Raw genomic sequence first — 18267 nt, 5'->3', positions numbered from 1 at the left:
ATCATTGGTGTCTCTCCTTCAGATCTTTCTCAGTGAAGACAAAAGTAAAGAATTCATTTACTCTCTCCGCTATGACCTTGTCTGCCCTGAGTTTTCCTTTTACTCCTCAGTTATCTAGTGGTCCAACTGGTTCCTTTACGAGCTTCTTGCTTCTAATGTACCTAAAAATATCTCCAGACCTCTCCCCCCCACACACACACATATACACTTGTGCTTCCTCACAGTCCATATACTGTATATACCTTCCCTGCCCTACAGTGCTCACTCATTGAGAATATCTGTCTCCCACAACATTATTACAGACATTTTGATTGTGCGGCATTGTTTTGACTGAAGAAGTGAGCAGTGACTCCGTAGTAAACTCTTATGATCCCTTTAGCCCTCAAGCAGCTGTACTGGCAAAACACTAGCCATCTGCAGAAGCGGCATGATCCTATTTAGCAATATCAGCATGTATAAACAAGAGTACACATCAATGATATATTGAGACTATAGACATCAAAGACTACAAGATAAGTGCGATTATATCAATCTATTTATTTAATTTTTTTTACAAGTGACATTGAATTTGTCTTTGAAGTACAGATTTTGTGCATGGAAGAAGATTGCTATTGATCTTTGCAACATAAAGTTCAGTGAGGAGGTTTTTATGCCCATACATAGGTCTGAGAGGACAGTGGTCTCAGATTGTGCCCTGAGCTTTTTCCTCCTTAACACTATTTAGATTTGAGATAAGGTTTCCACATGATTTGAGCTATTGGTTCTTAATGTTATGTAGTGGAGATTGTTTGGAAAATTTCATATCAGCTCCACTGGTTTCATTAGTTTGATTTGACATGGGAGAGATGATTCCCAGAGGGAACTGTGGAGAAGGGGCAGGATGAGGTAAGGATGAGAGGCACCTAATTACTATGCTGCGGTGGTGTGTACTAGGGGATTTGGGGTTGGGGTAGAAGTGTGTTAGGGGGGAGAAGGAATGTTGTTTGTTGGGGGAGGGGGTGATGGTGGGAGTAGGGATTGAAAAAGATGTGAACACAAATAAATATTGCACTTACTTTTACTGGAAGTTGGTCTATATGAGTCTTTTTATAGCACAGACCCCCAGCTGGTGTGGTCCCTAGTCAACTCTGTGGGCAGGAGAGATGAGGGGTGCCTCATCTTCTGGATATGCCTGTTGCAGCTGTGGTTTCTATGCACCTTCTGGCAGGTATTCCTCTCCAATCCAGTCCCAAGGTGGTGCTTGGAGAAGGAGTCTACTGCCCTATAAGAGGTAAAAGTTTGGAAAGGAGCTCAGTCTTCCAATGGGGAGACTAAGATGAAGGGAACTGCAGCCATGCCTGCAACCCTTGATGGAAGGTATGGGACTTTCTTGTTCATTTTTTACCTGTAGGCTTTGTTATGTTGTTTATTTACTCACAGGCTACCCGTTTTGAAAATATTTTCAATAAGGTTCAATGACAGTACTTTCCTGCTAGCAGGAGGATGCAGCTTAAAGCAGAGATACATGGGTGGTGTAAGGTGGGCAAGTCAGGACAGACAGGGTCTGACATACAACTGCATATTCCAGTGCAATGGGAATGGTATGCTGAACCTTAGGGTAATCTGCCCATTTTTGCAAACATACTGCAGAAAGATGTCAGTCACAGCTTTTGAAACCTCCTCCTTCTCCCAGGAGTCTGTTGCCCCCTTCAGTTTATCTTTCTGCAAGGAGCCCTGAGGATCAGGCTACCGATCCAAGAGCCATTCCCTTCCTGGAATTTCAGCATCATGTTAGAGGGTCTTCAGAGAACCCCGTAGGAACCTTTGGAGGCAGCTTTTCTTATGGATCTCATGATCAAAGCAGTGTTCCAGTTGCTATTACCTTGTCCAGAAAAGTCTCAGAATTGCAAGCTTTATCGTGTAGTGAACCTTTCGGAGGATCAGAGAAACGGGAGTGACCTTGTATACAGTACCTTCCTCTTTGCCAAAGGTTGTTTCAAACTTCACATCAACTAGGAAGTCAGGCTACCAGCCTTTCAACCTACGGGTTCTAAAAAGAAAGACATGGCTTTAAAGCTGCTGGATGTCCACAGAGTTATCTTGTCTTATGTGGAATTGACTAATGAGTTTCATCAATCAGACCATCTCTTTGTCCTAACCCAAGAGTCAACCTGAAGCTGACCAGCCTCCAAGGCCACCATTTCCCGATGGATTCAAACATCAATCTCCTCCACCTACATTATCTGAGGCAAACAACTGTCGATGTTGAAAGCACATTCAACCAGAGGAATAGCCTCTAGAAAATATATGTAGGTCTGCAATATGGTATTCCTATACACTTTCACTAAATTCTATAGGGTGGATGTGGCAGTGCAAGAGGATTCTGCTTTTGGATCCTCAGTACTGAAAACAGACTTATCTCTCCCACCCAGAATGTCGGGGACTACTTGGTTAGTCCCTAAGGTACAGCATACCATTCTAATTGCAATGGAAAAAGGGACTAGGTTCTTATCTTGATAACTAGTGTTTAAGACAGTTACATTAATGGGTGCTAGAATAGATGTCTGTCTATCTTTCTTTCTGTCTCTCTCCCTCTCACTGTCTATCTTTCTGTCTCTCTCCCTGCCCCATCTATCTTTTTTCTTTCTTTCTTTTTCTCTCTCTCCCTGCCCTGTCTATCTTTTTTTCTGTCTCCCTGCCCCGTCTATCTTTTTTCTTTCTTTCTGTCTCTCTCCCTGGCCCCCTGTCTGTCTGTCTCTCTCCATGCCCGCTGTCTGTCTGCCTTTCTTACTGTCTCTCTCTCTCTGTCCACTGTCTTATTTCTTTCTTTCTGACTGTCTCTCTCCCTGCCCACTATCTGTCTTTCTTTCTTTCTGTCTGTCTCTCTTTCTAGCCCCCTGTCTATCTCTCTGCCCGCTGTCTGTCTGTCTTTTTGTCTGTCTGTCTCCCTGCGCATTGTCTGTTTGTCTTTCTTTCTGTCTCTCTCCCTGGCTCCCTGTCTGTCTCTCTCCCTGTCCGCAGTCTGTCTGTCTTTATTTCTGTCTGTCTCTCTCCCTGCCCGCAGTCTGTCTGTCTTTCTTTCTTGAGGTTGTGGGTTCAAATCCCACACTGCTCCTTGTGACTCTGGGCCAGTCATTTAATCCCCAATTGCCCCAGGTACATTAGATAGGGTATGAGCCTGCCAGGATAGATAGGGAAAAGTGCTTGAGTACCTGAATTTACACCACTTAGATTATAAGTGATATATAAATGCTAAAAAATAAATAAATAATACTTCTAAGTTTATTTTCTCACATCAACAAACTATCAGAAGTGTGCCTTCACCTAGTAGGAATCTAAGACTAATTTTAATCTATTTACTACCCCTTAACAACAAATGTCTTGGCATATATTGGTAGCAGCATAGCTTGAAGTAGTCTGTTCTGGTGAATTTAGAAGTGAATATGAGCATACACATTTCTGATGAAAGCTGAATAAAGGTTTTCTTTGATAACTTGTTATTTTAGCTGCAGCATGGTCTGACAGCCTTGGCCAGTAATTGACAAGAAATAGAGAATCACTTTGATCAATGTTCTTGTCAAAAGTGATTCCACTTCCAGTGAGTACATCTAAAGTGGAAGTTAAATTGAGCAGAATTATTGGTCCACCATCAGGAAAAACCATAGATTAGATGAAATGAAAAGATAGCAATGTGTCAGAAGCTAACAGGATCCACTAGTAAATTAAAGGTATAATAGATTATGCTATTATATTGACCAGAGTTGTAATATCCTTAAAATATTCAGTCCTGTTATCCAGAAGGCATGAAGGGTAGTCTGAGCAAATTAATCAAATATGATGGTTATCTGAGTGTTTTTCATTCTGCCTAGCGTTACCATATTTGTATAAGTAAAAGAAAAGACATGTGACCCCGTCCCTAGCCCCACCGCATTCTGCCTCATCTCTATCCTATTCTACCCCATCCCTGCTCCCAAATAAACCTCATCTCTTCTCCTTCCCTGAGCTAAGGGCCGTGTCTGGAGGGCCTCTGAGCATGTGTGGATGCGACACAATGATTTTCCAAGCATGCACGCATTAGTGTGACATCATCATGTCACAACCACTCATGCTCAGAGGCCCTCCAGGCACGTCCCCGAGCTCTGGAAGAGCTGGGGCCTTCCAAAAGCCAGACAAACTGCCGCATTTTCAAAATCCATCCAGACACCCGGTCAGTCCTCTAAGAAGAGGACATATCCGGGTAAATCTGGAAATCTGGTAACCCTAATTCTGCCCCCATCCCCCATGCTTTCCAGTGCTATTCTTTCTTCTGCCCTGTGTTCTCCTCTTCTTTTCTATAGTGTATTTGAGCTGTGTTGTCCTGGACTTCCAGGACTTGTGAACCTTTTCCTTACCTCCTTTTCAGCCTTTTTTTTTTTTTTAAATGAAAGTAGATATCCATTTATCAGGAAACCCAGCACTTGCAGCTATTCACTACTTGGAGGTGAATTGAGGTAAGAACATAAGAATTGGCACTGTTGGGTCAGACCAGTGGTCCATCGTGCCCAGCAGGCCACTCCCGCAGCGGCCCTTAGGTCAAAGACCAGTGCCCTAACTGAGTCTAGCCTTACCTGCGTACGTTCTGGTTCAGCAGGAACTTATCTAACATTGTCTTGAATCCCTGGAGGCTGTTTTCCCCTCTAACAGCCTCCGGAAGAGCATTCCAGTTTTCTAACACTCTCTGGGTGAAGAAGAACTTCCTTACGTTTGTACGGAATCTATCCCCTTTTAACTTTAGAGAGTGCCCTCTCGTTCTCTCTACCTTGGAGAGGGTGAACAACCTGTCTTTATCTACTAACGGGCAAAAAACAAAAAAAATTGACCCCAAGATATCCACAGAGAAGAAAATCCAGAGAAAACCAAAAAAACTCTGTGGAGTGACGATGTTCCTAAATGGACTTTATTTGAAAGAGTCAAAGTTCCAAAGGTACACCAAAATCATCCACATAAAAATGAATTCATCCACATAAAAATAGGTTATCCACATAAAAGCCTTAAAGGACTTAGTCCGCTAGGGAAACAGGACCCAACATGGTCCACGTTTCGACAAAAAAGTCTTCTTAAGGGGTCCCTGGGGGTCCTATAAAGGTGTATACGTGGGAAGCAATTGTGTGGTGAACTGGAAGTGAGACACTGCTTGCGTTTGCAATAGAAAGCCTAGTAAAGCAGCACACAAGTGTCTTAAATATCATGGTGGGTGGGCTAGTGAATCATTTAGAGGTGGACCCAGGCTCATAAGCCACTCTATATCTACATTTATGGTGGAGAGTGTGAGCCCACCAAAACCCACTGTACTGCCATATAGGTGACACCTGCAACCATAAGGGCTATTGGAATGGTAGACATGTGGGTATAGTATGTTTGGGGGGAATTTTGAAGGGTTCACCATACACTAAAATGAGGTTCTGTTGAAATATGTACCTGACACCCTTTATGTGAAGTTCGTCCACAATCAGACTTAGATGCACTAACGAAAATACCCCTCTTTATTGTAGCCAGCACTGGAGCCCTAGGCCGGGACTCAGCAGCACCTTCAGTGGCCACCACCAAAAAGTACACCAGCGTGTGACTCAGACTGGAGTCACCCTGCAAGATTTTTCAGGAACTCAATCAAAACACCAACACAGTTTTTTGAATGGTAGTAAAGCAAATTTACTTCTCCAAAATAAAGTCAGAATGGCTCAAACAATCAAAAATGGCTCAATAAATGTTCAAACAAGAAAACACGAAGAAAGCAGGGGGAAAAACCCTGCCAGCATTCAGGATCTCTCTCTCAATTAATCAGTCCTGCCTGTGATATATTCTTTCACAGGGCTGCTTGTATCCCAAACTTCTTTTCCCCAAGTCTGCTCCACAGCAGAGCTCAGGTAAATATAGTCCACAGTATTCAAAAGTGTCATGTAGAATATGCTTTGTCCACTCCAACATCCTCAGTGTAGATACCAAAAACATAAAGCCTCCAGCCAAAAATATATCAGGGCTGGGCAAGAGGAGTGTCCTAAGTTTGCCTTTCCAAAAGCACAAAACAGCTTTCAAAACCTCCCTCCCGGATGTAAGCAAACTTCTCCCCTAACTCACTCTTAGCTTTACTCACAATTGCACAGTTCAGAAAGTCCTTGCAAAATGACTGGGAGCAAGCAAAGAACCCAGCCACAAAAATAGGAACAAACAATCACAGTCTTTGCTCAGTCTGAACTGGTCGCCACTCCCACATCCATCGGTTCTGGAATCACACACAGCTCCTCAGCAGGCAGCTCTCCTTGTAATTCCATGGGAGTTTCTTCATCCATTACTGGTAATTCTGGAGGGTTTCCAGCTTCCTCCACCTCCATGGGTGCACAGCCATTACTCCTGCTTGAGCCAGGGAGGTCCTCATGGGAGAGAGCCCTCAACTTCCTCCCTATCCTGCCTAACAGTTTGTTGAGGACTGCTGGTCTTTCTAGGAGAGGGACACGCCCTGATCTTCCTGAGTCAGCAGGGATCCTCTCTCTGGCTCCCCCAGTGGTGACCTAGATAATGTAATGTAATGTAATATAATTTATTTCTTATATACCGCTACATCCGTTAGGTTCTAAGCGGTTTACAGAAAATATACATTAGGATTAGAAATAAGAAAGATTAGAAATAAGATTAGAAATAAGAAATAAGAAAAATTCCCTTACTGTCCCGAAGGCTCACAATCTAACTAAAGTACCTGGAGGGTAATAGAGAAGTGAAAAGTAGAGTTAGAGGAAAAATAAAAATAAAATAAACATTTTAACAAGACAGCATTGATCTAAATACTTTGGAAGGTAGAAGAGAGGAGAGAAAGGAATAGAAGCAGAAGGGGGAGCCGTTAAACAGTAGAATTCTGGAGAAATTTAAATGATAGAAATAGAACAAAACAAAGACAAAAGGCAAAACAATAGATAAGATTAAAGATAAATCATAAGCTGGAAAGAAAAATAAAATAAAACTTTGTCTTCAATCCACGGTTTCAGCGTCAGTGATGAAGTGGAGCAAGTAAGTTTAGGAGGAGCGATTGACGTTTCCAGAAAGGGCTTCTTCAGGGAAGAGACTTGGCAGACAGTCCCAGGATACCTATGTCTCCTCCCCTGCGATGTTCTCCCATCCATGCATTCCCTCCCAGACACACTGCCCGTGCCCCAGCCGCTCCAAGGAGGCTGCCCCAGATGAGGCCCACGGTGAATGCAGGATTCTCTCCTCTGCGGGAAAGCCACCCGGAGCCGACAGTCGATCTTCTTAGCGGATTGCATGGGGGGAAGAGTTCACACTCTTGGTAGGATCGGGTCTGTGTGCTCTCGGTGGTTGTGGCTGGTCTCGTTGCTGCTTAGGTGTAAAAGCAGTTGATCTCCACTGCTGCTGATATTTAAAAGCAGGCAGATTGATCTCTCCAATGGACTGCAGGGGGAGGAGTTCACACTCCTGGCAGGATCGGGTCTGTGGGCTCTTGGTGGTTGCGGTAGGTCTCGCTGCTGCTTGTATGTAAAAGCAGTTGTTTTTCTACTGCTGCTGATATTTAAAGCAGGTAGATTGATCTCTTAAACGGGATATATGGGGAGGAGCTCACATGCCTGGTTGGATCGGGGCAAGGGCTCCTATTATAGGCAGCTGGTCTTGCTGCTACTTAGGTGTTAAAGCAGTTGATCTTCCTAGCGGACTGCAGGAGGTGTGGAGCTCACACTCCTGTCATGATCTGGTCTATGGGCTCTTGGTAGTTGCGGTTGGTCCCAATGCTGCTTAGGTGTAAAAGCAGTTGTTCTCCCACTGCTGCTGATATTTAAAAGCAGGTAGATTGATCTATCCAATGGAATGCTGGGGGAAGATCTTATATGTCTGGCTGGATCGTGGCAAAGGGTTCCCGGTAGTGGCGGCTGGTCCTATTGCTGCTTAGGTGTAAAAACAGATAATAAGACCTTGGCTTGCTTATAGGTTCTGCTTCTCTCTTGCTCCCCTGGTGGACAATGGGTAAACCACAGGGACCACGGCAGGCATGGAGCCTGACTGGTCACAATATATTCTACTTTAGGATTAGGTACATTTGAGGAGGTTAAATCAGTTGGATTATGAAGCTTCTTTCCAAGCTTGTTTAATTTTATGATATCTAACAAATCCTGTGTAATATAGGATAGTGATTTAACTGCTTGTTTAATCCTATTTTCTATATTCTCTTAGGCCCAGCTTCTCTAACTGACCCCGCTGTTGGCGGCCACCTTAAAACAGCTGCCGATTGCGTGTCAATCACGCAACAACACCAGTTAGAGCATTGTGCCTCCATTAAAGGTAGGCACAGGAAATATAGCCTAGGGTTCTCCAGGCCTGCATTTCCAATGCCTACCTTTGACGTGAATCGTGCCTCTATAGGCTGTTTATGGCGTCTAATGCCATTTCTAGCATTAGCCATACCTACAGTGGTGTTGGGCACCATAAAATGACGTTTAGAGAATCTAGGCCTTAATGCTTTTCTTCACTATGTTTTATTAAGTTCAACTTGTCCTTTATTCTAAATCCTTTCTAGTTTTCTACAGTTTTGCTTAATATGTAAAAAAATCTTTTGAAAACTAAGGGGTCTTATGTTTGAATGGCCGTTTACATTGAGCTAGTGGTGCAAGATCATTTAGTATTTCATACTGATATTCCAATTTGTTAATGATCTTTCTTTCATCTGGTCTTACTTAATCTAACAATATTTAGTCCACTGTAGTCCAAATGGTGTTACTATCAATTTTGCCCTGATTTTCAAAGAGCTTGATTGATTTCACTCTAGGGCATAATTTTTTTCTCTTTCTAATGAATTTTAAATTGCTAAATATAGTCTGTTAGATTATTTAAAGATTGTATATGGTGAGAAAATGGATTTGATTAATGACCTTTAATATGTGTAATAGTTGCTGGAAACAAATTAATTTCAAGGGATTTCAAAAGCAAGAACTTCCATTATCCTAGAGCATTTATTTGTTCAATATGTAAATTCAATTCACCTAGAAGAATTAAGTCAGGGCATTCTTTTTGAACAAGTGGTTAGAAATTCTGAGAATTAATACTGAGCCTCTTTCCATTTACTAGGTGGATAGTTGAATAAAATGCAACATAGTGAATCCACCAATGCATTATCTGATATGATACAAGCCATCATTTCTAAGGCTAGTGAAGAATGTTTTAATTTTAGTTGAACATATAAAAACGACTTATACACTAATGCTATTCCTTCACCTCTCCTTTTTTCCTTTGGAAGATGTAATATAACCATTTGGACATAATTCTCTAATAATAGGATCATCATTTACAGTAGTTGCAGCCAGGTCTCAGTGATAAAAAATAGACCCAGTTGTATTTTTTCAATTTAGTCCTTTAAAATACATCTTTAATTAACTGCTAATCTTACAATTATATATTAGATAAGGATAGGAACAAAAGAGCTACTAATATCCTATGCTGAGCTTAAGTACTGTTTCTTTTTTTCTTTTAAATATTTTTATTGGAGAAACATTGCACAGAAGAAAGTCACAGAAACCATCCACAAAAAAATCAAAAGGCAGTACAACTAAACAACAAGACAGTGCAAGACAGAAGTATGAACCACTCCCATGCAAGTTGGGTCAGAGGAGAAGCTTCCGCCCACACACGCACGTGACTGCACGAACACTCCGGCGGCTTTCAATAAGCTACTCAAACTATAAAACACGCCGCAAAGGTAAGAGGGAGGGAGGGAGATGCACAGACCGTGCGAGGAGTGCCAAAGGTCAGTGAGGTGGCAAGAAGGAAGGGTGGATACTGCGGGGATGGAGATGGGGCGGTGAAGGGGACTGTAAGGACGGGGCAGTGAAGGGGATGGTGGCCTGGTGACGGGGCAGTGACGGGGACAGATTTTCCCCCGTGTCATTCTCTAGTATTCAGAGCCAAGCCCATCAGGCCCAGGTACCTTAGCAAGTTTCAACGCCTGAATAACCTTCTGCAGTTCCAACCCATGGACAGGAGCATTCAACACATCCCGCTGCCCCTGCATCAGACTCGGAAGGTTTAGATCCTGAAAGAAGGCAGCCCTCTGCTCTGTGTCACAAGTTCCCCTATCATATATGGTCTGGTAAAAATCTACAAAACTTAATTGAATGGCCAGTAGCCCCAGTTCCATCAGAGGCCCGAATTTTAGATATAAGGCGCTTACGAGCTCTCTGGTTAACTAGTGAGGCTAACAACTTCCCTGCTTTATTCCCCCAGCAATGTAGATGATACATGCACATCTGAATATCCCAGAGGGCTCTTTGGGCCAGCAAATCATTAATCGCAGGTCCAAATAGTGACTCTGAACCAATTTTACCAGTTTTATGCAAGTCCCCTCATACGACTCCCAAGCGGTGAGCCAAGCAGTGGTGTACCAAGGGAGGGCGGGGGGGGAGGTCTGCCCCGGGTGCACGCCCCAAGGGGGTGCACAGCCGGCCACCCTCCCTATTCTGCCATTGATCCGTCTAACCACTGCATCCAACTGCGTGGTAGGTGGAGGCAAAAGGTGAGGTGGGATGGTGGGTGGGGAAAAAGTGCAGGGCCCACAAGACTTCACCTCCGGCGTCAATTCTAATGTCGGAGAGGAAGTTCTGGACCAGCCAATCGCTGTCTGGCTGGCCTGGAACTTCCTCCCCGTTAGAACTGACGCCGGAGGTGAAGTCTTGTGGGCCCAGCGCTTGGAAGGCTTACAATCAATGAGAGGGTCAGCAGTGAGGTTAAAATCCCCGCCCAGTACAAGCTGATACTCTGAGAAAGGAGTAAGAGCGGCCACTAATACAGAAAAAAATCTATGAGAGTATACATTAGGGGCATAGTTAGAGCAAAAGACATTTTTATCCCCCCAAAAAATCCCCTGTCCAAATCACATAGCGGCCCTCAACATCTTGAACCAGTTTATGTAGCATACATGTATGTTTCTTGTGAAAAAAATAGCAACACCCCATTGCCTATTGTTGTAGGAGGCAAAAGCTATCTCTCTCATCCAATCTCTCTGCAATTTGGCATGCTCAGAGGCACTGAGGTGAGTCTCCTGCAGTTTCTTACAATATTGGAGCACCTTGCTATGCTTAACTGGAGAGTACAAACCATCTACATTAAAGCTAGCAACCTTGATATCACCCATTTGGAAATCGGACAAGAAAAATGGACTCAGACAGTAGTAATCTATATGGGGCAGGTGCCAACACACTACCCACTTAGTAATCTATATGGAGCAGGACCAATCAGAGTCACAGGACGCAGCCCTCCCGCCCCCTTCCCAATGCTCCCCTCATCCGAGCCCCCCCAAGCACAGACCTCCCCATCCCTCGCTGGCACCCACATCACCTCCCCTATCCCCCAGCTAGTCCACACACCCACCCACCCACCCAAAGCCCTATACTATCCACCTTCCACAGAGTAGAAAGCGCATGCACACAGACACTACCGTTCAGCTCCCCAACTGACTCCCCCCTGCAAACCCCCTATCTGTATAAACAATACCATGAACCAGTCCACAACCTGTAACCCAAAAACAAGTGAAAAAAGGTGCAAACCCTCCCCCCAAACCACCAACACACAAATACCTATAGGGTCCAATTCACATTAACGCTAACACCAATGCTGCCCACCACAAGGCCAACAGGGCCACTACTCAAAAAGGCCTGCTTTCAAAACTGCGACGTTCCAAACCTAGGCAAGAGTACTAGGTATGAAAACTGTAAACTGGCAGGCAGTATCCTCCAGACTGGACCCTGGGATGCAGTATCCCTTAGTATAGCACCAACCAGTCCGGCCAGCTGGGAGTAAACCAGTCAAGTATGAAGCAGTAGAGGCTCAGCTCCACATCAGGCCACTCCGCTACTCACATGGGCACAGGGCAAATGAATAGAAGGGGTAAAGCCCGCCGTTACAAAGTCCCCTCAAGCTCTCAAACAGTTCACATGAGAGAGGGAAGCCCGGTATAGAAAGTCATCAAGCACAACCAAAACTGACTCCTCCAGGCTAATGGGAAACAGCCAAACCAAAATAAAATAAACTGCTCCAGAAGGGCGTTCACAGCCAGGCTCATCCTGACCCCATTATGGCGCTGGCAACTTCTCAAAGAAACCCTGCAAATCCTCTGCTTTCGTCAGGGTGATGGTCTTGTTTTCATAAGTCAAACGTACCTTGGCCGGGTAGAGGAAGACAAAGCGGATACCACGAGCAACCAGCTGGGAGCAATAAGAATGAAAGTTTGGTGCTGCTCCGCCACTCTAGCGGAGAAATCCTGAAATATCAAAATCTTGGTGCTTTCATACTCCAGAACTCTAGATTTTTTGAAAAGGTCAAGGAGGTGAGCCTTTATCACATAGCTGTGAAATCGTGCCAGCACCGGCCGTGGCCAGCCATTGCCATTCTCGTCTCACCACTGCCCAACACAGTGGGCACGTTCCACCACCACAGGCCCCAACTGGTCAGAGAGGCCCAAGGCCTTCGGCAGCCAGTGTTCCACTAGGTTGGAAAGTTCGGAATCAGAAATTCCCTCTAGGACCCCAAAAATACGAAGATTTTTCTGTCGGGCCCTGTTTTCCTGGTCATCGACCCCGTCTATTAATTGACTCACTTGGGTCTCCAGGGTTGTGATTCGGGCATCTGAGGTCACCATGCAGTCCTCTTTGGCCGAGATACGCTCCTCTACCTGTTGAATTTGTGTGGCATGCCCAGCCAAAGCATCTTTTAACTCCTCCATCAAGGTGTGCAGCTTAGCCAGTTTATCGTCTAACAGCTGTGATAAGTGCATCATAGACACCTGCAACAGGTCATCCGCCGTGCGATCCAATAGTGCCTCCGTCTCCATCCCTGCCATTTTGTTGGAGTGAGCCACGTTACCCTTGAGCACCTTGGGAGTTTTCAGCAGAATCCTCCTCGCCGCTAACAAGAAAACGTGCTGTGGTTTTTAGCCAGAATGAACCACCACGGCGAGAGCAAGCCCCGACGGCAATTAAAAAGCCAGGTACAAGTTGTGAGTAGCAGAGAGAGGGTATTTTTTTCTGAGAGTTGAAGCGGAGCTCTGTGCCCAGGTGTCTGCTCAAGTACCAGCCATATAAGTACTGTTTTTAATGTATTGGCCATACTAAGATCTCTAATTAGTTATCACCTGAACTGCATTTGGCATAACCTTATCACAATCAATTAAATTGGTCATATATAGTAAAACATTATGCAATTTTGGATGGCATTCTTGGAAATTATCACTAGTATATGCCGATCTATTCCCTTACAGATATCATTCCCTCCCCAAACTACAAACAACATAATATAAAAAGCTGATCAATGGATTATTAATTGTGAATTCAGATAATTGCTATTCATAAAACCTTGTCATTTCATGCTAGCTCCCTGTGAGGAAATCTGTGGGACTGTTGGATTGTGAAGGAGCAAAAAGGGGTACTCATAAAGGATAAGGCCATAACGGAGAGACTGAATTAATTCTTTGTTTTGGTCTTTATGGAAGAAGATGTAAGAGATCTACCTGAACCAGAAATGGTTTTTAAAGGTGATGACGCAGAGGAACTCAAAGAAATCTCCGTGAACTTGGAAGACATACTAAGCCAAACTGACAAGTTAAAAATGGTAAATCAACTGGACCTAATGATATACATCCCAGGCAGTGTTCCCTCTAAGCGGGCGGGTGTTGTGAGCAAACTTTTTTCACCGTGAGCCAAAAATATCGGGCGCCAGCAAGTTATGAGCCAACTCGCCCGATTCTCCTCTCGCCGCCCTGCCATCTGCCGTACGCCTCTTCCGATCGTGCGCTGTGACGAGAAACGTGTGCGCTGCGATGTAATATTTTGTGCGCCAGCGCACGCCAGCGCAGCTTAGCGGGAACACTGGTTCAAATGGTTTTATTTATTTCCCCAAATTTATTTTTGTTATACGCATTGAAAATATTTGATATTGCGTTTAAATCAAAATCTCAATAAACTTGAAACGAGTGCCCGTGAGATTGTGGGAGGGTTAAATACTCAAAACTTAGAAGTTTTTGCTACGCCAGCTTTCTGGTATCTTTACATACAGTGGCGTACCTAGCATATGTAACATCCGGGGCCCATCATTTTTTGGCACCCCCCCCCCCATCTGTAAGAAAAACATGATTTTTAGTAACAAACCATACGTCACACATGAGTACCTAGGAAAAGGCAGCATCTTACATATTGCAGTGAGCAGTACATCAATACACCCATTGTAAAACTAAACAAGCCAGACCAGCACAGATCAATCCTACACCGTCAATCCTAACAGAAAACCATGTCTTTCGAACACACAGAACACAGAAAACACCTTCGCCTAGTAAGGAATATGTAATCACAAACTAACCCCTCCCTCTTTTACAAAACTGTAGTGTGGATTTTAGCTACGGAGGTAACAGCTCTGATGCTCATAAAATTCTGAGCATCAGAGCTGCTACCACCAAGGCTGGTGCTAAAAACGCTTCACAGTTTTGTAAAAGGGGGGATAAAATAAAAATACATAGACAAAGGTTAAATTGAACCAGCAAGAAGCTGGACTCTGCATACAATGCTTCACAGAAACAGTGACACATGTCTCCTAAAGCAATAAATAAATAGAAATTTTTTTCTACCTTTGTCTTCTGTGGTTTCTCCTTTCCTCATCTTCTTGTAACTCTCTTCCTTCCATCCACTGTCTGCCGTCTCTCTTCCCCTATATGGCATCTTCTCTCCTTCTATGCCCCTTCCAGAAACTGTATGCCTCCCCCTTCCATCTCTCCTTTCACCCCATTGGTCTGGCATCTCTCTCCTCGCCTTCCCTCTCCCACACCTCTCCTCATAGTCTGGTATCTCCCCTTCCCTGATTCTCTGGCATCTCTCTCCTTTCCTTTTCTTCCATCTTTCGCTCCCCCTCCATGCTCTCACATCTCCCCCTTCCTTTTCCCTTAGACTGGCATACCTTCCTCCTACGCTCCAAGCCCTGGCATCTCCTTTAATTCCCTCCCTCATCTTCCTTCTCCCTCCAGCTGGGTACCGCAACACTCTTCCCTGCAGCTCTGCACTTCCCCACAATTGCCATGCTTCGGTTCCTCTTCTTCCTTCCTTCCTCCCCCCCCCCGCGGGACCCTGCGGCACCATCAACTCTTACTCCCTCTAATGTCGGCCCTGCAGCTCCAGACTTCCTCGCACCTTCTCCCCTCCCCCTTTGGATCGCTATTATTTTAAATGTTATAGCCGCGGAGCTGTATCCATCAGTGGAGATGTCTAACCTCGGCCTGCCCCGGAACTCTTACTGCAGCAGACGCCCGTCTAGGCAGGAACAGGAAGTCACTGTTGCAGTAAGAGTTCCGGGGCAGGCCGAGGTTAGACATCTCCACTGATGGATACAGCTCCGCGGCTATAACATTTAAAATAATAGCGATCCAAAGGGGGAGGGGAGAAGGTGCGAGGAAGTCTGGAGCTGCAGGGCCGACATTAGAGGGAGTAAGAGTTGATGGTGCCGCAGGGTCCCGCGGGGGGGGGGGAGGAAGGAAGGAAGAAGAGGAACCGAAGCATGGCAATTGTGGGGAAGTGCAATCCCCCCAATGCGTCCCCTTACCTTACCGACGCGTGTGTGCGCTGTGAAGAGAAACTTTGCGCTGCGATGTAATATTTTGTGCGCGAGCGCAGGCCAACGCAGCTTAGCGGGAACACTGATCCCAGGGTACTGAAAAAACTCAAATATGAGATTGCAGATCTGCTTTTAGTGATCTGTAACCTGTCATTAAAATCACCCATAGTACTTGAAGATTGGAGGGTGGCCAATGTTAAGCCATTTTTTAAAAAGGGTTCCAGGGGAGATCCTGGAAATTACAGACTGGTAAATCTGAGTTCAGTGGCAGGTGAAATAATGGGAACAAATATAAAAAATAAAATTGTGGAACACGTATACAAACATGATTTAATGGGATAGAGTCAGCATGGGTTCAGCTAAGGGAGGTCTTGCCTCACCAATTTGCTTGACTTTTTGAAGGTGTGAATAAACATGTAGATAAAGGTGAGCCAGTTGATGTAGTGTATCTAGATTTTCAGAAACGTTTTCCAGTTCAAAGATTTTTATTGATTTTAATAAAATACAAATGTAATACAAATATAAGAAATGTTTTGACAAAGTTCCTTATGAGAGGCTCCTGAGAAAATTAAAGACTCATGGGATAGAAGGCAATGTTCAGTTGTGGATTAAGAATTTGTTATTGAACAGAAAACAGAGGGTAGGGTTGGTTAGTTAAGTGTCATTGACTTGTATTGAGTTATAGCCAGGGCCGAATTTAGATGAAAAGAGGCCCTAGGCTATTCCACTTATGAGGCCCTTTCACCTCCCATTTTTAAGTTTGTAAATTACATGAGAGATAATAAAATACATCATTACTGTGATATATATCAATATGTTAAATGAAACATGTTGTTATTGGTAGTAACCTTTATAAAAAATGTGACACGGATAATAAATAAAAAAAAGTCGAGAACACTTATTTGGACATTTATTCTCAGCACCATATATAGTACTTGTAACAATAACTAATCAAACATAACACACAACATTGCCCCTTCCTATGTCCATAGTGCCCCCAGTGCGTCCTTCCTCACCTCACCCCCCCCTCTGATGCCCGCCCGCCTGCCTCCCATCCCCCTTCCATTGAACACTCCCATGCCATCCTGCCTGCCTGCCTTCCATTAAACCCCCCCACCCTCTGATGCCAACCTGCCTGCCTCCCATCCCCCTTCCACTGAAACTCCCCCCCCCACCGATGCCAGTCTGGGCCGCCCTGTCCTGACGGATCCACGTTTTGCCTCTCTCCCCGCGGGGCTGGGCTTTGCCCAGCTGTTTCTGGACTGATGTCTTTCCCTCCCCGATCCTCCTTCCAGGGCGAGAAAAAGAAAGGGAGAAGCCGAGTCAGCGCCCCGTTGCGGCCGGAGCCGGTTCCGATCCCGAAGCGTAGAATTTCTCCTTATTTTCAGTTCAGTGTTTTAGTGTTCAATGTTTTTAGAATAGTGTAATTTTAATTTTGCTAACAATTTGAATGTAGGCCCCTCTTGATCTTGAGGCCCTAGGCTGAAGCCTAGTTAGCCTATAGGAAAATCCGGCCCTGGTTATAGCGACTTGATGAATTACAAATCTAAAAAGAGATTGGTTTTGTGCTAGTCCATTAAGGTCCTCCAGCATCATCCCCATGGTTGTTTTCAACATGTCCAGCCATCTGATTGCAGGGCACCGTCTTTGCTTGGTTCCTTCAATCTTCCTAAACAATGTCATAGAAACATAGAAGATGACAGCAGAAAAGGACTACAGCCCATCAAGTCTGCCCACTCTGCTTACCCACCCCCTGTCTATGCCCTAATGACCCAATTTTCTTATCTTGACCCTCGTAGGGTATCCCATTTATTCTTAAAGTCTGGCACGCTGTCTGCCTCGATCACCTGCACTGGAAGCTTGTTCCAATGATCAACCACTCTCTCTGTGAAGAAATACTTTCTGGTGTCGCCATGAAATTTTCCGCCCCTGAGTTTGAGCGGGTGCCCTCTTGTGACCGAGGGTCCCTCCAATGATCTTTCTCTTCTGACAGTGTGACCAAAATAAGACAGTCATAACTTCATCATTTGGGCTTCGAGTGATGTAGCCGGTTTGATGTCTTCCAGAATCGATTTGTTAGTTCTTCTGGCGGTAGGGTAGGGTAAGGTTAAATGGCCATTTTTCTCAATGGAGGAGAGTCAATTGTGGAGTGCTGCAGGGATCTGGTGACTGGGACTGTTGATATTTAACATATTTATAAATGATCTGGGAATTAGAACGAGTGAGGTGATTAAATTTGCAGATGACACTAGACTGTTCAAAGTTGTTAAAAGAAACACAAAAGCGCAAGCCAAAAAATTGACCCTGGTTGCTCCACAAATAAAAATCCAGCAGAAACAAAAGACTCTGTGGAGAGTTGATGTTCAAGATGTAGGCTTTATTTAGAAGTAATACTTGATAATCCACATAAAAATATCAAGGACTCGATACACTGGGAACTCTGGACCCAACACGGTCAGTGTTTCGACAATACAGTCTTCCTCAGGGGTCCCTCGTGGTCCTATGATAAAGGCTCATGGATTAAGAAAAAGTCCAAATGAATTGATACAAAGAAACCTCTGCATTGATGAGCTCCTGAAATTGGGTCCGGAGTTCCCAGTGTATCGGGTCCTTGGTATTTTTATGTAGATTAGCAAGTATTACTTCTAAATAAAGCCTACATCTTGAACA

This window comes from Geotrypetes seraphini, chromosome 2 (genome assembly GCF_902459505.1).
Source record: "Geotrypetes seraphini chromosome 2, aGeoSer1.1, whole genome shotgun sequence".
Classification (NCBI taxonomy): domain Eukaryota; kingdom Metazoa; phylum Chordata; class Amphibia; order Gymnophiona; family Dermophiidae; genus Geotrypetes; species Geotrypetes seraphini.
This window is presented reverse-complemented; position numbering follows the sequence as displayed.